The sequence below is a fragment of the Pleurodeles waltl genome, chromosome 3_1, assembly GCF_031143425.1.
Source record: "Pleurodeles waltl isolate 20211129_DDA chromosome 3_1, aPleWal1.hap1.20221129, whole genome shotgun sequence".
Lineage (NCBI taxonomy): Eukaryota > Metazoa > Chordata > Amphibia > Caudata > Salamandridae > Pleurodeles > Pleurodeles waltl.
The window spans coordinates 1,912,208,677-1,912,225,716 of NC_090440.1; positions in this window are offsets into that span (position 1 = coordinate 1,912,208,677).

The window sequence follows — 17,040 nt, forward strand, 5'->3', positions numbered from 1 at the left end:
GACTGACTGAAATGCTGGGTGCATTGGAACTAGACATGGAATCAGCTCTGATGAATATCTGGAGCGAAACTGGGTGGCACGTTAACACCCTGGCACCTTCTATGGAATTCGAGTGGAGGGAAGGGGGAGGTTCCTGCTTTTGCTTCTGTTTGAGCTTACTTGAAGACTTCAACTGCGACAAAGATCTGCCGCAACCAGGAACAACTTGGAGAGCAGGAATGGAACCTTCCTTTCGACTTTGATCAGTCATGGAGTGAAGTCTTCCAATGTCCCACCTCCCCTTCTTCATGGCAGCTGCTGCGCCCATCCACGCCTGGATCACGCCCAGCGCCAGTCCCACTGCCCCACGCGCCCGCACGTCACCAGGCGCTGCTACAGGGCCAATGAACACCACGCTCTCAACCCGGGCCGCTCCATTGCCTGCTTCCAAGCCACCCTGAGGCACACCCATGGGCCCTTCTCCTGTCGGATCTGCAGCTTTACCTGCGGCCAAGCCGCCAAGCACCACAACAGAACCACACTCAACCACCTCAGCTGCATCCTCCTCAACACCCGCTCTGTCAACAAGCATGCTGTTGAACTCTGGGACCTACTCACCTCTTCCTCCCCTGACGTCGCCTTCCTCAACAAAACCTGGATGAACCCCTCCTTGGATCCCGACATCGCCATAGCCATCTCTGAAGGCTATAAGATTATCCGCAGAGACCACACCAACAAACCGGGAGAAGGAATAGTCATAGTCCACAAGAACACCATCAGGATCTCAACCAACACCAATGATACTCTCAACACCGCCGACCACTTACACTTCCAGATTCACATCAACGCCATCACCACCCTCAGAGGAACTCTTGTATACAGGCCTCCGTCCTCAGTTCAGCGACGCCAACGCCAACATAATCAGCTCCCAGGCCCTCGCTTCCACGGACTACATTCTCCTCGGTGACTTGAATTTTCACCTAGAGAATGCCAATGACAGCAACTCCACCGCTCTGATCGACAATCTAGCCAACCTTGAGCTCAAACAACTTGTCACGACGCCCACCCACTCCACCGGCCACACTCTCGAATCTGGCTTCTCCGCCAGCAACCACGTCACCATCAGCCATACCACCGAACTCCACTGGACCGACCACCGCTGTGTCCACTTCACCTTCCAGAAATCCAGCGGTCACTACCGCCCACATCAGATCCCCCGCTGCAACTGGAACAAGATCTCGGAAGACCAGCTGCTCTCCACCCTCGCCCGTGCCCCGCCACCTAGCACCACCGACCCCAACACAGCCGCTCTCAAACAGTGGATTGATGACTGCGCCAACATCCTCGCTCCGCTCAGGAAACCCTCCAACAACTGCACCAGCACTAAAGCAATCTGGTTCACCACCAAACTTCAGGCCTCCAAGCGGGAATGCCGTAAAATCAAGAGGAAGTGGCGCCACAAACAAACAGAGAGCAACCACGCCGCCCTCAAGACAGCCATCCGCAAGCACCACCAGCTCATCCGGACCACCAAAAGATCCTTCTCCAAGGATCACATCGACAACACCGCGCACGGCAGCAAAGAGCTCTTCAGCATCGACAAAGAACTCGCTAACCCCAGGTCCTGCTCCGTTGACCCCCCCCACCTTCACAAGACCTCTGTGACTCCCTAGCCACCTTCTTTCACCGCAAGATCACAGACATCCACTGCAGCTTCAACTCCTCGTCCCCCACGACCACCGTGGTCACCACTAACCCCAACGCACCCAGCCTCACCAACCTCTTGCTCACCTGGACCCACATCAACGACGAGGATACCAGCAATACCATGAGCACCATCCACTCCGGATCACCCTCCGACCCCTGCCCCCACCATGTCTTCAACAAAGCAAGTCAAACCATCGCCTCCCAGCTCCGTATTATCATCAACAGCTCCTTCGAGACCGCCACCTTCCCGGAGAGTTGCAAACACGCCAAAGTCAACGCCCTGCAAAAAAAAAAAAAGCAGACCTCAAGAACTACTGGCCCATCTCCATCTTTCCCTTCCCGGCGAAGGTCATGGAGAAGATCGTCAACGGACAACTGACCCACTTCCTGGAGGACAACAAGCTAGACATCTCCCAATCTGGATTCTGTAAGAACCACAGCACTGAGACCGCACTCATCGCCGCAACCGACTACATCAGGAACATGCTCGACAAAGGCGAAACCGCTGCCCTCATCCTTCTAGACCTCTCGGCCTCCTTCGACACCGTCTGTCACCACACTCTCCGCACATGCCTCTATGACGCTGGGATCTGCCACAAGGCCCTGGGCTGGATCACATCCTTCCTCTCTGGCAGAACTCAGAGAGTCTGCCTCCCTCCTTTCCTGTCTGATGCCACCAAGACCATCTGTGGCGTTCCCCAAGGATCCTCTCTCAGCCCAACTCTTTTTAACATCTACATGGCTCCGCTCGCCAACATTGTCCGATCTCATAACCTCAACATCGCTTCCTACGCAGACGACACCCAGCTGATCCTCTTGCTCACCAAGGACCCCGCCACGGCAAAAACTAACCTCCACGACGGACCGGACTCCATCGCCAACTGGATGGAGAAGAGCCACCTCAAACTGAACTCGGACAAGACTGAGATCCTCATCCTCGGCTCCAACCGCTCTGCATGGGACGACTCCTGGTGGCCAGCCACCCAAGGGACCGCACCAACACCCACCACCCACGCACGCAACCTAGGTTTGATCCTAGACTCATCGCTCACCATGACCCAGCAAGTCAACGCTGCCTCATCTTCGTGCTTCAACACCCTCCGCATGCTTTGCAAGATCTTCAGATGGATCCCTACCAAAACCAGAAGGACGGTCACCCACGCCAGCAGCAGACTGGACTACGGCAATGCACTCTACGCGGGAACAACGGCCAAGCTCCAGAAGAAACTGCAACGAATACAGAACGCCTCCGCACGCCTCATCCTCATCATCCCACGCCGCGACCACATCTCAGCCCACCTCAGAGATCTACACTGGCTTCCCGTCAACAAGAGGATCACCTTCAAACTCCTCATCCATGCCCACAAAGCCCTCCACAACGCAGGCCCTGCCTACCTCAACGAGCGACTCACATTCCACGCTCCCATCCGCCAACTCCATTCTGCCAACCTCACCCTCGCCACCGTTTCTCGCATCCATCGAACTACAGCCGACAGCAGATCCTTCTCCCACCTGGCCACCAAGACCTGGAACTCCCTCCCCGTTCACCTAAGACAGACCCAGGACCTCCTGACCTTCAGGAAACACCTCAAGACCTGGTTATTCGAGCAGCAGCAACACTTCCCCCACCCCCCAACTCCCCCCTCAGTGCCTTGAGACCCTAGCAGGTGAGTAGCATGCTTTACGAGTGATTGATTGATTGATTGATTGATGTCTGAAAAAATACAGTTTCACCTTGCAGTCCTGCGTGGCCTTCGGATTCATCTGGCTACAGTCGTCTCAGGCGCTGGAATCATGCTCTGACTCGAGGCACCACAGACATACTTTGTTAGGGTTTGTCACAGACATCTGTTTGTGACAGTCCCTACTGAGCTTGAACCCTGTTGTCTTAGGTGACATTTTACCTTGCACACTGGTAACGTTTAAAACAAAATGAAGCTCCGGACCCACGTTTGAAGGTCCAGAAAGAAATGAACGGATGTCAGAGTGCACGGGTGTGCTTACAAGTGGCTCTGCTTGTCATTTCAGGAGAAGAACAATGTCGGCATGGAGACACAAAACAGCACCTACTGGTGCACATGAGTACTGCTTTAAAGTTTCAGATCCAGCTTGGAAATTTACAAGGTGAAGATAGGAATATTCAAAAGGTGAGTAATCTGAGACTAGAAGTACCCGAGGAGGGTGAGACTAAACAGCATGTCCAGATACCTCCTTCACATTCGCAAAGAAGGCTGTATGACAGGTATTAAATGTTTCAGACCAATACTGCCATAGCAAAAACTAGCATTGGCAAAGCCAATAGGTCTCGCCTATGTGATAGCTATTTGCTTTGCCAATTTCTTTTAGGCAGAGCAGCGTGGATGCTGTCCAGCATAGCTGAAGGTTATTTAAAAAAAAAAAAAAAAGAACTACAAGTGCTTTTTCTTTGAAACGTATTGCATCATAGCACTTTTCTAATAACCTTTATGGGACTTTTAAAAAAAATACTTTTGGCCATGCTGCACAGCAGCCATTCTGCGCTAGAACATAGCTAGGAGACATTGGCAAAACCAATAGCTCTCCCCTAGGTGAGACCTATTGGATTTGCCAATTCTTGTTTGTGAAAACAATTTTGGAACTCAACACACAGTTCAGTCTTGTTTCAGAAGGGAAGTATCATGTTTGAGGAAAGTGATTTATTATATGGTGTGGTTTTGGACTGCACTGCCTGATACACTTAGAGTACCCGTCTAGGTCCCAATCAGACTCGTTTGTAAACCCTTTAGCTCAAACCTGGGTAGCTGTGGCTTCAAGCAGTTTGGCTTAAACAAAAGAACAAATGCAAAGTGTTTAGTAGTACCAAAACAATTGAATAAAACAAGTCACACAGCACTAAAGAAATCCAACAGCAGTTCATGAAAATAGATCTTATTTTTATGAATTGTACACACCAAAACAAATTAAATCAACCAGGGGGTTCCAAAAATATAGATAGTATATAGAATAGTGTGATATTTATGCCTAGAAAGTGCCCTCTGGGATGTGGTGGTAACTAGCCAATGGGCTACTATGTTTCTTCCAGCCTGATGATAACTTCCTTAGATATGTGCCATAGTGTGCAATATTCTACCTACTCCCAAAGTGTGTGGAGCTTGGTAGCCCACCCTAGGGTTACAAGTCCAAGGTTTGGCAACCGGTTTTCCCCTCTGTGTCCCCCACACCAACCTGTCTACCAGAACAAACGAGAAGCCCCTCTTGCATGTGTCCACCATTTGCCCTTCAAACGCAGCTACCCCTTTGAAGCTCACTTTTTGGGCTCACACCGTGTGTGGCTTCCTGCCAGGAAGAAGTAAGGCCTCTATTGTGTCCATTCATCACACCTCTCCCCAGGAAGGCAGAAGGTTACCTGGTGGCCACCATCTGCAAATGGCCACTGGATAAACTTGGACAAGAGAGTATCAACTTTCTAAAGTTGCCTTCTAATTAATCTTTACATCAAGTCGACTTTGGCCTCAAGTCGGATTTAATGTAACACACAAGAAGCCTGCAGTGGAAAAAGTTGTTACCTCTGCCTGGCAGGAAGCCAAACAGAGTGTGAGCCCAAAAGGCGAACTTCAAAGGAAAAGCTGCCTTCAAAGGGCAAATGGTATACACGCAGAGGAGGGACTGCTCTTTTGTTCTAGTAGACAGGTTGGTATTGGGGACAGAGATGGGGAAAGAGGGGCCAAACCGGTTTTACCATGAGCATGTAGCCACATCTCTAGGATGGTCTACCAAGCTCCACATACCAAAAGAAGGGTTCTGGCATCCTAGGAGTGGGCAGAATATTCCACTCTGAGATAGCTAGATACCACACTTTTCAGGAAGTCATCATCAGGTGAGAGGGACCTGGTAGCCCATTGGCTAATTTTCACAGCATCCCCCTCGAGGGCAGGTTTTGGGCATAGACACCCACCTGACACCCAGATCTCAGGTTATGTCTGCACTGGAGAGAGAACCGAAGGGCTGCCCTGCTTTTTCCAGGATCTGGCTGAAAGATGAGCCTCAAAAGGGTTTAAGTCTGCAGTCTGACACCAAGAGACAAACTTGTCATACCATCCAGTGTAAACCTACTTGGTGACATGTTTTCAGGCAGCCAAGATCGACTACCTTTGGAAGTAAGCTATCTCGACTACCTTTGACTGGTGCTGCTCAGCCTCCACACATTCAGAGGAAGTGTCCGAGGGTTGAGGTGGAGGACCTCAACTATACTGTTACAAAACGGATCTCCATCTCTAAGAGGAAATCGAATACTTTTTTTCAACATGTTGGCATACGAAGTCCTCCTTGCCCATTTTGTGGCGATGAGAATCCATCCATTTAAACTTTCTGCTGAACTACTGGGATTTACCTCTGGGGCAAACAGTTTGATGCAGGACAGCCCCTCCTGGGAGAAGATCATTACTGCCACATCGAGATGGATCTCTGCTGTGTGACCCTCCAGGGTCAGGCGAGTCAAGGAATTCACCTTAACATCCAGAGTGAGTGCCAGATAAGATGCTGCAGGAAAATCCCCCCTTTCAGATCCAACTTCCACAATCACAGCATCCCAAAATAGAGTCCAAGAATCCACTGTGCATTTTCTGCTTAGGTACCGACAGTGGTTTCAACATCAAGGTTGATGTTGATGTGGAGATCTTCCACACAGTTCTTGCAGACCTTGATTGGTGGATGTGGCTCTGCAACCTCACATGGGTTGTAACTTCTGGCCTCCATAGTTGCAGGTCACAGTTGTTACAGATGCCTCCTTGTTGGGCTGATGCACTTATCTGGGATAGATGGTGGTGTGAAGGCTTCAGTCCCCGGGGAAGGATGGGTCGGCGAACATTTTGGATCAACAGTGTGGGCTTATGTCGCCTGGCCTGAAAATGGATTTTCTCATCCACGCAGCACTGGCTCTAGGAGTGCACTGTTGAAAGATAAAAGTTCAGAAGGGGCCGAAGAGGGCTGCAGGATTCCTGTATGAATATTGGATTTAAGCATAACAGCTATAACTTCCTCAGAGGGGGGGCCTGAAGGATAGCGAATATCACACTCAAGGTTGTTTCCAAACCACTGGCATTGTGAAAGTCCAAGTAAAGCCCACCATATGTTTGATAGGGAGGACGGAGGTTATCATCCCTCAAATCCTCCTCCTTGTGCAACTGTAATTTGTACTGTGTGTGTCAAGTGGGTCTTGAAATGGATTCTAAGGGTTCTTCTATGTATGTAATACCCTGGCAGGAGCCTGGTCACCAAAGGAAGCTTTTACCTCCTCTCTAGCTACCAAAACGATTTCCTCCGATTTAGAGGGCTAAGGCGGTGCTGAATGCAGTGCAAAGCAAGCTGTTTAAGTCAATAATAAGTGTGTCCGAGGCCAAGTAGCTTCTGAAGAAGCATCATTGAGGCCAGAGCATACGGAAGTGTTCAGTCAGGTGGCATCAAGGTAGGAGCTACTGAAATTGCAGGGAAGGGGCTCGGGAGGTAGAGGGGCAGCCTGGAAGGCCCATGATAGCATGCTGGAGAGCATCAACTTCAGATGATTAGGTGGATGGAGCCAAAAATTCAGATCAAAGCCTCTTGGTAATTAGATCAGTGCTGAGGAAGATGGCATCGGGTGTTGCTAATGTTCACAAGAGTTCCTGGAGCAGGACTATTCCTTAGACAATAAAGAGGTCTTGTCTTCTGTATGGTATTTTTTTTTTTTGTGGGGTGAGCCATTTATACATACCTATCAGGAAGAACATCAGAGGGCTGGAGAGGGAGGGCTTGGGGTGGGGGTCTGCATTTAGAATCAGCCAAGAACAACCTACCCTGTTGCTACCTGAGGGCCTTCTGGTGTGTGAAGGCACAGGAATCGCACGTCAGAGATTGCGTTCAGGCCTAAGACATGACATACTGATATCATGAGGATCAATTTTAAGGTTTGATCTCTGGTACCAGAGCACGTGGATTGTGAACTAATCTGCTGAATCTGCATTGAGGAAGTCGAAAACCAAAGAAGAGCGCCAGACCTGTCAGTAAAATGCAGAAAAACAGGAACTGATGTCAGGAGGTGCCGTTTATATAGTCCAATGTTATTCCTTTATTGGCTAGGTAGGGCCGCGACTTTTGTTATGTGGCACCGTCTGGTGGCACCGGAGAGCTGTTGTCAGAGGAATCAAAAGTGTATAGTCCAGTCTGGCATCTGAAAATATTCATACAGTGAGGAATCGGAGTGAAGACGTATACATCAAAACATTACTAAAATATGTCTCTATTTGTAAATCTTAAAACACTAATTCACATGTGTAGTTCATAACGTGACTGTTTAATCCAATTTACTAAAACTAGTAGTTGTCTTCATGACATTCTTTATCTGTACGATGATATAACTAGTGTGTCATATTTATTCTTACTACCCCAGGATGAAGAAGCTCAAAAAAGGAAAATGAGCATAAAAAAGAAAATGCACCTTGCAGATATGGAAGTGTATCAAAAAGGGGAATTTCTCTTATATTCTATGGATTTAGGAAAGCCAGTACACTGAATATAGTGAGCTCAAGCGACACAATATTCTGAATCCCATATCCGGACCGACACATTTACCAATACCAAAGGATTTTATAAGTGTGGACATTACAATTATTATGCATACACTCAAGATGAAATTAAATAATTTTGCAACCCTAATGAAGACTGCAGTCATAAAATGAATGCATTTATTACACGCAATCCTGTTATTACATATATTTGATAACCCGTGCATGTTGAAAACAGTAAGTAGATGCCACCAAATGAGCCACAGAACAAGGTGCAACACTCAAGTGCTCGGTACATGGTTTGCACGTTTTCCATGACCATACTTTTTTCTGATCATGAAACTATAAAACACAACATTTCTTGGCTTACAGCACATTCAAAACCAAAGGGGGAAAGTAGTGTAAGTGGGGGTGCATCAGGGCATACCAAAATGCTAGCTCTACACCGTAAAGAGGAGGCATGGGTTAACAATTTATACACAGTGAGACGAGAGGTGGATAAAGACCGAACTGCTGATTTTTCTGTGCTTCTTTTCTTAAATGTGTATTCTTTGCGAGCTGAGAAACCCACTATACTTTAACTGAATAAACATTAGGTTTCCTGTACTGATTCCCCCGGTTTTTCTTTTGCAAAACAGACCAATAATAATTTGAGATATCAGATTGCCTGATTGAGGCAATGCAATATACTGTATTGTTATTGGCGAACAATATTAGAATTACACAAATCTACAAAGGTACATAGATGTGATGAATTTTCAAATCCCCGCTATTAATTCTGGCTCATAGGACTACAGTGTATGTAATGTTAGCTGTTTTAGGATCATCATCAGCAAATTATAGTGCCATTTTATGTCACGAAACACGATAGCTAGATTTGCTGTGATAACTACTTCCGTGGACGACATTTTCCAATAAATCATCTGCTATTTTCACAAGTGCCCCCTCAGCCCCCCTCCCACACATTGTTTTTTCTTGGCTTGTCATCCCTCCGCGTGCAGACAAACCCGGCCCTTTTGTGGATCGCTCTTCATGCTGTTGATTGTTCATGATCTGCCTTTGACTGCCAGATTGGAATCTTAATCAGATTAATCCTTTGGCGGCTCAATGCTGAGAGAAACCGTTTCCTCTTCTCTGGTGTGCTATTCCTCCAGGTGACATTTTGATTTGTAGCTGCCTATGGGCTAGTTCTAAGCTCAGGTATCCCTACTGACGCAGTGCCCCTATTCAGACTCCGTCACGATCACAGCCACTCCCCCCAAAACCGGATTCATTATGCTTGTCTGGTTGCAAATGTACTGGCTTCTCCCCATGTCACTTCAGCGGATGTCACCAGACCCAATATTTCTTTCATGTCCGGGCCACCATTGTGTTTTCCTCTTGGCGCTTCCCACTCAAACTATCCTACTGTTGTTGGGTGATGCATAATGGATCTCAGCTATTAGCATCTCTATTCTGGTTCCCCACCTCTGCACTCACTGGATGTCATGGTGCACACAGATTGTCATGTCACTTTCTTGGCTGTCAACACAATTCTGACCACGAATGCCCATGTTCTCTGAGCAATCCAGCAAACAGATGTTCTTGACTTCTACCACACACGGGGCTGAGGGAAACAAGGAGAGGTGCACCACTGCTCACTGAGGAATTTCCCCCCACTGCTATTCAGTTCATTTGAGATCGGGCGTCCGCTCCTAAGTACCAGTCATCTTGACTGGAAGTCAGTAGTCATTATTTTTGAAATCATGTTTATCCATTTTAATCATGTATGGCTCTGAAAATCATACAATGTATTGATTGTGGCATGTTCTTATAGTTAGAAATAATCGTCATATTTTCTCTTGATGAGTATTCAGTTTATACAATAAGGTATATCGACATACCAATAAAGCATTTCCAAACCTAACATCATCGGTCCAGTTTCGATAAAACGTTCTGCAGGCAAGCTACTGGTATAGCTATAACAGTACCACAAACCATTCAATTGTCACAGGCCGCTCATATAAGAACAAATAAATTACATTACATTCAAACTTCTACATCCCTTTCAATATGGTTTTAGATGATGCCATATCTTAGAAACTGCCCTATTGGTGATAGCAGAATCTATTAGGATGACCTTACATCTTGGTCATAATCCTACCTTGATGATATTGGCCCTCCTGGCGGCTTTCAATATTGTTTTTCGTGATCTTCTATTCCAATGCCTGGTAGCCATCGGGGTGGGAGGAACTGCACCGATGTTGTTTAGTTCCCTTCTGAACCTCAGAGAGCAGGCAGTCTGGATGAAGCCACATTTTGTGGATGCTAAGACTATTAAATGTGGAGTGCCACAGGGGTCGACACTGAGCCCTACCCTATTCAACATGTAAATGTTCCCGTTTGCTTTCTTGGTGGAATCTTAAGGCATAAAATCATCTCATATGCGGATGATACTCAGTTACTGCTCTCCCATAAGGGTGATTCTGCCTCAGCCAAGGAGACCTTTTCAGCCTGTATAAAGGCAGTCATGAGTTGGCTGAGATCTAATATTCTGCAATGCAATCAAGACCAGACGGCAATACTGCTTGTTGGCCCCAAACCACTACTTGGATGGACGGAATGTTGGTCGAGGAACTGACGGACTCCCCTTTCTCCAACAAATGTGGCTAGGAATCTGGGGGTGTTATTTAATGGTCATCTTTCTTTTAAGGCCCAGGGTTCCTCTGTTGTAAAAACATGTTTTTGGATACTGAAAGTACCTGAGAAGGCTTTGGCCTTTCTCCCATGGAAAGCACAGAAAATAGTTGTGCAGGTGCTGATTTTATCCAGGATGGACTATTCTATAGTTTCACTGGCTTACGGTTGGCAAGAGAATTGTATTCAAGGTTCTTGTGTTAGCTTACCGGGCCCACCATGGAAAGGAGCCCAATTACCTCAATGCCAAGATTTAGGAATACTGTCCTCTGATGTCTTTGCACTCGGGGGACGCACAGCTGATAGTGGTCTCCCATCTTAAAAAGTGGAGACTTAGAGGATCTTCCTGCTCTGTTTGTGTCGCCTCGATTTGGAATTAGCTTCCATTTAAACTTAGAACAGGGGTCTCCAACCTTTTCTATAATGAGAGCTACTTCTGATCAGCGCATATCGTCGTGAGCTACTGAAGGCCAAGTAACTTGCACATAGTTACTAGACACATCCTCGTCCAGCTTCATTGACTTTAAGCCTAATTTTCATGGAGCCCGATACTATGGTTTGAATAAAATACTATGACCATGGGTACTATGATAGGGCTGCCCTGTGCGTCAGTGAGTGCATGGTCTGTCGGGATGTATGAACATATGTGTAAATGAATGGGATATGTGTATTGGTGACTGAGAGCCTGTGTCATGTGTACTTGTGGCACAAAACATACTTTTCGCCATAAGTGGCACCGTTACATGTACATACAACCATTTTTTTTAAATGGGAAGACATTTAAAGTGCAGAAAAATGTTCTGCAAAGATGTTCATAAGGAAAATGTTTCTACACTTAATGGAACATTTTTCTGCACTTTAAATTTCTCCCACTTAAAAGAAAATGACTATTTTTCAGTTATAAATATGGCACTGTCTCTACCAGCCACTGGGAGCAAGATGCCTGCTGTTTGCAAATGTGACATTTTGAAAAGGGAGAAAATTAAAATGAAGAGTTGACTTAATCATTGTTAACTTTTCATTTTAATTTGCTCTGGTTTAAAAGCATTCAAAAATATCATTTTGTTCTCATGCTCTAACATTTAGTTGAGAAAGATGTTTATTTATGAGTTAAATAACTTGGCGCTTCAGTTCTGAACCTTTGTGACCCACATGGGTCATAAATCTGACTGGAGCACTGATCATTATCAGGCTCTGAAATTTGCAAGAAGATTATAATAATTTAAAATAAACATAGCCTTTCCTTTACTTTAAAAGGAAAGCACGAAACGTATTTATTGCACTTCTTAGTTAAAAATGAACTCCAGGCTGTGAGATACTCTGAAGGTTTCTGCGAGCTACTGGTAGCTCGCAATCGACTGGTTGGAGACAAGTGACTTAAAAATATGCCTAATGAAACTTTCTTTCGTAAGCTGCTAAAAAACAATTTGTTTAGCCCATAATTGTGTCTCCAAACTGTATTTGCACCTTAGCACTGGGACACTTGCTTAGTAGCAGAGCGCTTTACAAATATGGTCACTCACTTATTGATTCATACAATTTTGCTGTTCATGGATATGCTTTACAGCCGTTTTGTCAGCCACCATCCCTTGTATACAGCTCAATATTCAGTGTATATGAATTTAATTTAGATAATCATGTGATGGACAGCTGTGAGAGGTAAGTGCATTTTCCTTTTACTGCTGCAGTTCCAACCTAACACTAACCAGGCCAATGGTAACAGTAGACACATTTTTACGCCTAAGACGGTGTCCCTAGTTCACAACGTGCAGTTTTCCCCAGATTAGTAATTTCCAAACCGATCAACAAGAGAGTTAACACAGGGAAAATATGGGAGTGATGGCAATAGACAAACTGCATATGAAATATTAGGTGAGATTTTGAACAGCAATGACATCCACTCTATGCAGTAAATTGTTTCCAAGTGCATAGAAAAAAAAAGTGTATTTACCTGTAAACTTACATCTAATCAAACATTCAAGGGCCCATATCTAGTTTCCCAGTTAGTCTAAGAAAAGGAATGCATGAGAGAGTCGGTGCAGGAGAACAGTGATGGAGAAAAAATATTCAGAGCAGCCCACATACAATCAGACAAAATCTAAAATGGTCAGACGTGCTGATAGCCAATTTTATCGATGGGTAACATTTTAAAAATGTAGTTTTTTTTTAAAGCAACAATTCATATATTTACATGTGCAGTTCAAAAGGATCCAACACTCTCTTAGTGGATGCCCTATTTGGAAAGGATATGGGTTACCAGGGACGTGTGAAGCCTTTATATTAACCTCAAAGAATTGTAGTTCATCAGCAAGCGCTTGCCTTTCATCCATGTGTGCCCTAGTGATACTCTGTCTTCCATACATGTACCTGGAAATAAACTCTTATTGAATCACTAATAACTCAATAACAAGAATTCTGATGTGAAGTTATGGACTAATTTTTTGGCAAAATGGGTTTACCAATACTTTGCTGAATTCATATATTTAAATTGTGTTGTATTTTGATGTGAATTGTGCATTTATTGTTTAATTCCCAGTGAGTGGGTTGGGGGGAGTGTGTGTGAGAGAGAGTGAGTGAGTGAGTGAGTGAGTGAGTGAGTGTGTGTGTGTGTGTGTGTGTGTGTGTGTGTGTGTGTGTGTGTGCGCGCGTGTTACTGATTTTGTTGATTATTAGTACACTGGGTCCCTGCTACACGGGACCCAGTGCCAATGCTCTTTCCCTAAAATCAATTGGCAAGGATGTTGGCACCCCTGGAAATCTCTAGCAAATGGTACCCCTGGTACTTATGGCATGGGTACTAAGGGCTGCAGCGTGTATTATGCCACCCTAAAGGACCCACACACAAACTGCACCTGCATGCAGACTGCCATCACATGATGTGTGAAATGGTGCAAACCGTTTTAAAAACACAACATTGCACACTCCTGTGTGCAACGTCCACTGACACTGCATGGGTTATGTGTAAGTCACACCCACAGCAGGCCTTAGAGCCCTAAGGCAGGGTGCGTTATAGCATATATGAGGGCATAACACCATGAGCAGATGTACCCCAGCAATGCCTAGTTCAATTGCTAAGCACTGCAAGTTTTCAGGAAGCTATATTGAGACCATGTACTTGGCACTAGTCATTACGAGTTACGCAGCTACATGATGGCTTTACTGAAGATGCTGAGGTTTGGTATCAATCACCTTGTCTGGATAAATCCGTACTGATGTCAGTATTGCACTTTACTTGACGTGCACCAAGGCGGCACCTTAGAGGTGCCCCCTTGAAACCAAACCAGCCATGTATTGTGCTGGCTGACTGGCACTGTCCAGCTTGCCACCACAGATGTGTTTCTGACCTCCTGCTTGGGAGAGCCCGTTCTCTCAGAGGTCAGAAACACTGTCTGCTCTGGAGGAAGGTATTATCACCTCCTCAGCATGATTGCTAGCAATTTAGCATATCTGGGCCAGAGGCTTCAAAGACCTGGGGAATGCGAACCCCTGCCTTGAGGACCATTTGGCACCAGACTTGGTGGGAAATTAGATATTCAGGAGGCGTGTTGCACTTCTGGGCTAGTCACACCCTTAAGGTGGGCTAGCTGAAGTGCATAGCCAAAGAAGCGTTTCACCATCTTTTTTTAGGAACTCTGGGTTAGGCAAATGCCGACTCTTCACAGAAAGTGGTCATCTGGGGGGTGTAGCCACCCCAGGGGTAGTTAGCCTACTGACTACTACCCTTCACTCCCCTAAACACCCCATAATTCAGTATAGAGGGGTCCTCCTGACTCCAGGAAATCTAATTTGTCTACTGGGAACTGAAGGAAGGAGAAAGAAGAGCCAAAATTGTGAGAACAGTGGTTGGCGCCAAAATTTACCTAGCTGCTTACACTGTGACAATCACAAAGGCTGGCTCGTCCAGAAGCTGAACAGCCTCCCCAAACTCTTGGAGGACTGTCTTATCTTCAACGACCTAGCAGCATCTCCCTTGGGGTGGAGTAGCCATCCTGCTGCATCAGCAGGCACCAAATGCAACGATCCGGTACTTCTTATTGCTGGCCTTCAGGCCCACCGAGGGAGCAACTCGACAGAAGGAGGTTGTTGTGAGTCCAGGAGGTCAGCCCTATCGCTCTCACCAAGTCTCAAGATGCTGACCCCTCCAAGAGCCTCTCAGCATCGATACCCTGGGTACCAGAGCCCTTGCAACTATAAAGGCTTGTTGGGTTTGCCAGTCCAAACACCACCGACGTTGCCATCGATCTGCCATTGAGGAGCTTCGGGATTCATGAGGCCATCATGGAGAGTGGCCCTGCTGTCCTGTTTTCTCTCCCTCTCCAGGTTACCAAACTCGAGTGAGAGCCTCTAACCATAGTGACCCGCCAGACAAAGCCTCTGCACTGAGCCCCCCCATCCTGGGTTCACAGAACCAGACTGTGTCTCTGTGCCCCAGACACCGTCATGAGCCAAGCCACCTTCAGGGTTCTGCCAGACTTGTCCCCAAGTCACCACTTGCAGCCTTTCTTTTACAGGTCCCCCTTCCATAGGCTTCAACACATAGTGCTCAATGTTACCACCGTGACCAGCAACTTTGCACCCGGACACACCAGGGCAGGTAAAACAAAACTGCTGGTGGTTCCTTGGACCTTGGTCCCTAAGAATCTTAAGTCCTGGAAATGTGCCCCCCCAAAACAGTTTGCAAGTATACATATGCAGTGTATGTTTTTCCCATGATAAGATAACCAAGTTCGAGGCTCTTGCCTCAAATCTTACAGCTGTGCTATTTTTACTGTTTTATTTGAAAAATCTACAAGTCCAATGTACTTAAACAATAGCGCTGATCTTGGTGTCTAAACATATATAAAAATCTGTGTTGGTTTTAGGAATTGGTCTAGGATTTCTTTCTTAAGTGTGTGTCCCATTTATTGACTGTGTGTGGACAACAAATTCTCAACACTCCCCTCTGATGAGCCTTAGCTGCTCAACCACACTACCACAAATAGAGCTTTTGGGATTATTAAAGTAAGCCCCGCAAAACCAAATAGCGATCGTCTGGACTTTTTAAATGGTGTGCCAGTACATTGGCCCACTACATAAAAAGGCAGCTTCCTACAGTGTGGACAAATGCTACAAGCACACACACTTGCAAAGTCTCACACACAGTTCACTTTCCACTACTAGCACCTCCACAGCACTAAAGTCTAGAACATACAGAGGATGACACCAAGTCCGAAGACTCATTTTAAGGTTCTTTATTAGACTTTTTTCCAATATACCTGTATTGGAATATTAGGAGACAAAAAGGCACAAACTCACAAAAAAGAAACGACCAAATCTAGTCAATTCTACAAAGGGTACATTGGACAGCACTAGAATCCATTCAAAAGTGTCAGAGTTCCCGCTCGGGCTTTGAGAGGATTGTCCCACTAGAAGGGCACCTATTTGGAATTAACCCCGCCTTCTTCAATGCACACAGTGGTAGGATTTGTGACAACTCAGTGAGGTCTACATCAGATAACCAGGCCTGGCACATCGAGGACTATCCAAAGCACAAATTAACAGTGGCAAGTTGCTTCCAAGGAACCAACTCAATGAGAACCACATCAGTTACTGAGGCAGACTCAGTGGGAACTAAGTCCCGAATACAGGTTTCACTCAATGAGGATGTCAGACACCCAGGCTCAACTCAATGAAATTACTTAAGATCTTAGGGCTAACCCAAGAATGACTCATCAGGAAAACAGTTTTGACTCAGTCACTGGCAAATATCATGGATGCCTCAAGTATATTCCTTACAAGAACTGAGGGCAGCGAACCAGAGTGATACAGGCAAGGATTGGTTACCCTACAACACACAGGCAGAGCCCATGACGTCACACACACATTTTCAGATTAGGCCCTACAGGCCACTTGCCTTGAGCCAATTGGCAGTTTAGGCCCCCACACACAGAGTTCGCTGCTATCATAGCGCAGATTCTTCAAATACATAGAAGTCATGATGGGCAATAGGGAAGTCACTTTTTGCCAGTTATAAATTGCATACAGTTAAGTGCAGAAATTTTTAGATTAATTTGAATCTAAAAAACATTCAAATATGCAGGAACAATTGAACTGGTAACATCACCTCTAGGAAACAGGGTAAGGCTTTTCAAATTAATACTTTTTCCACCACATATTCTGT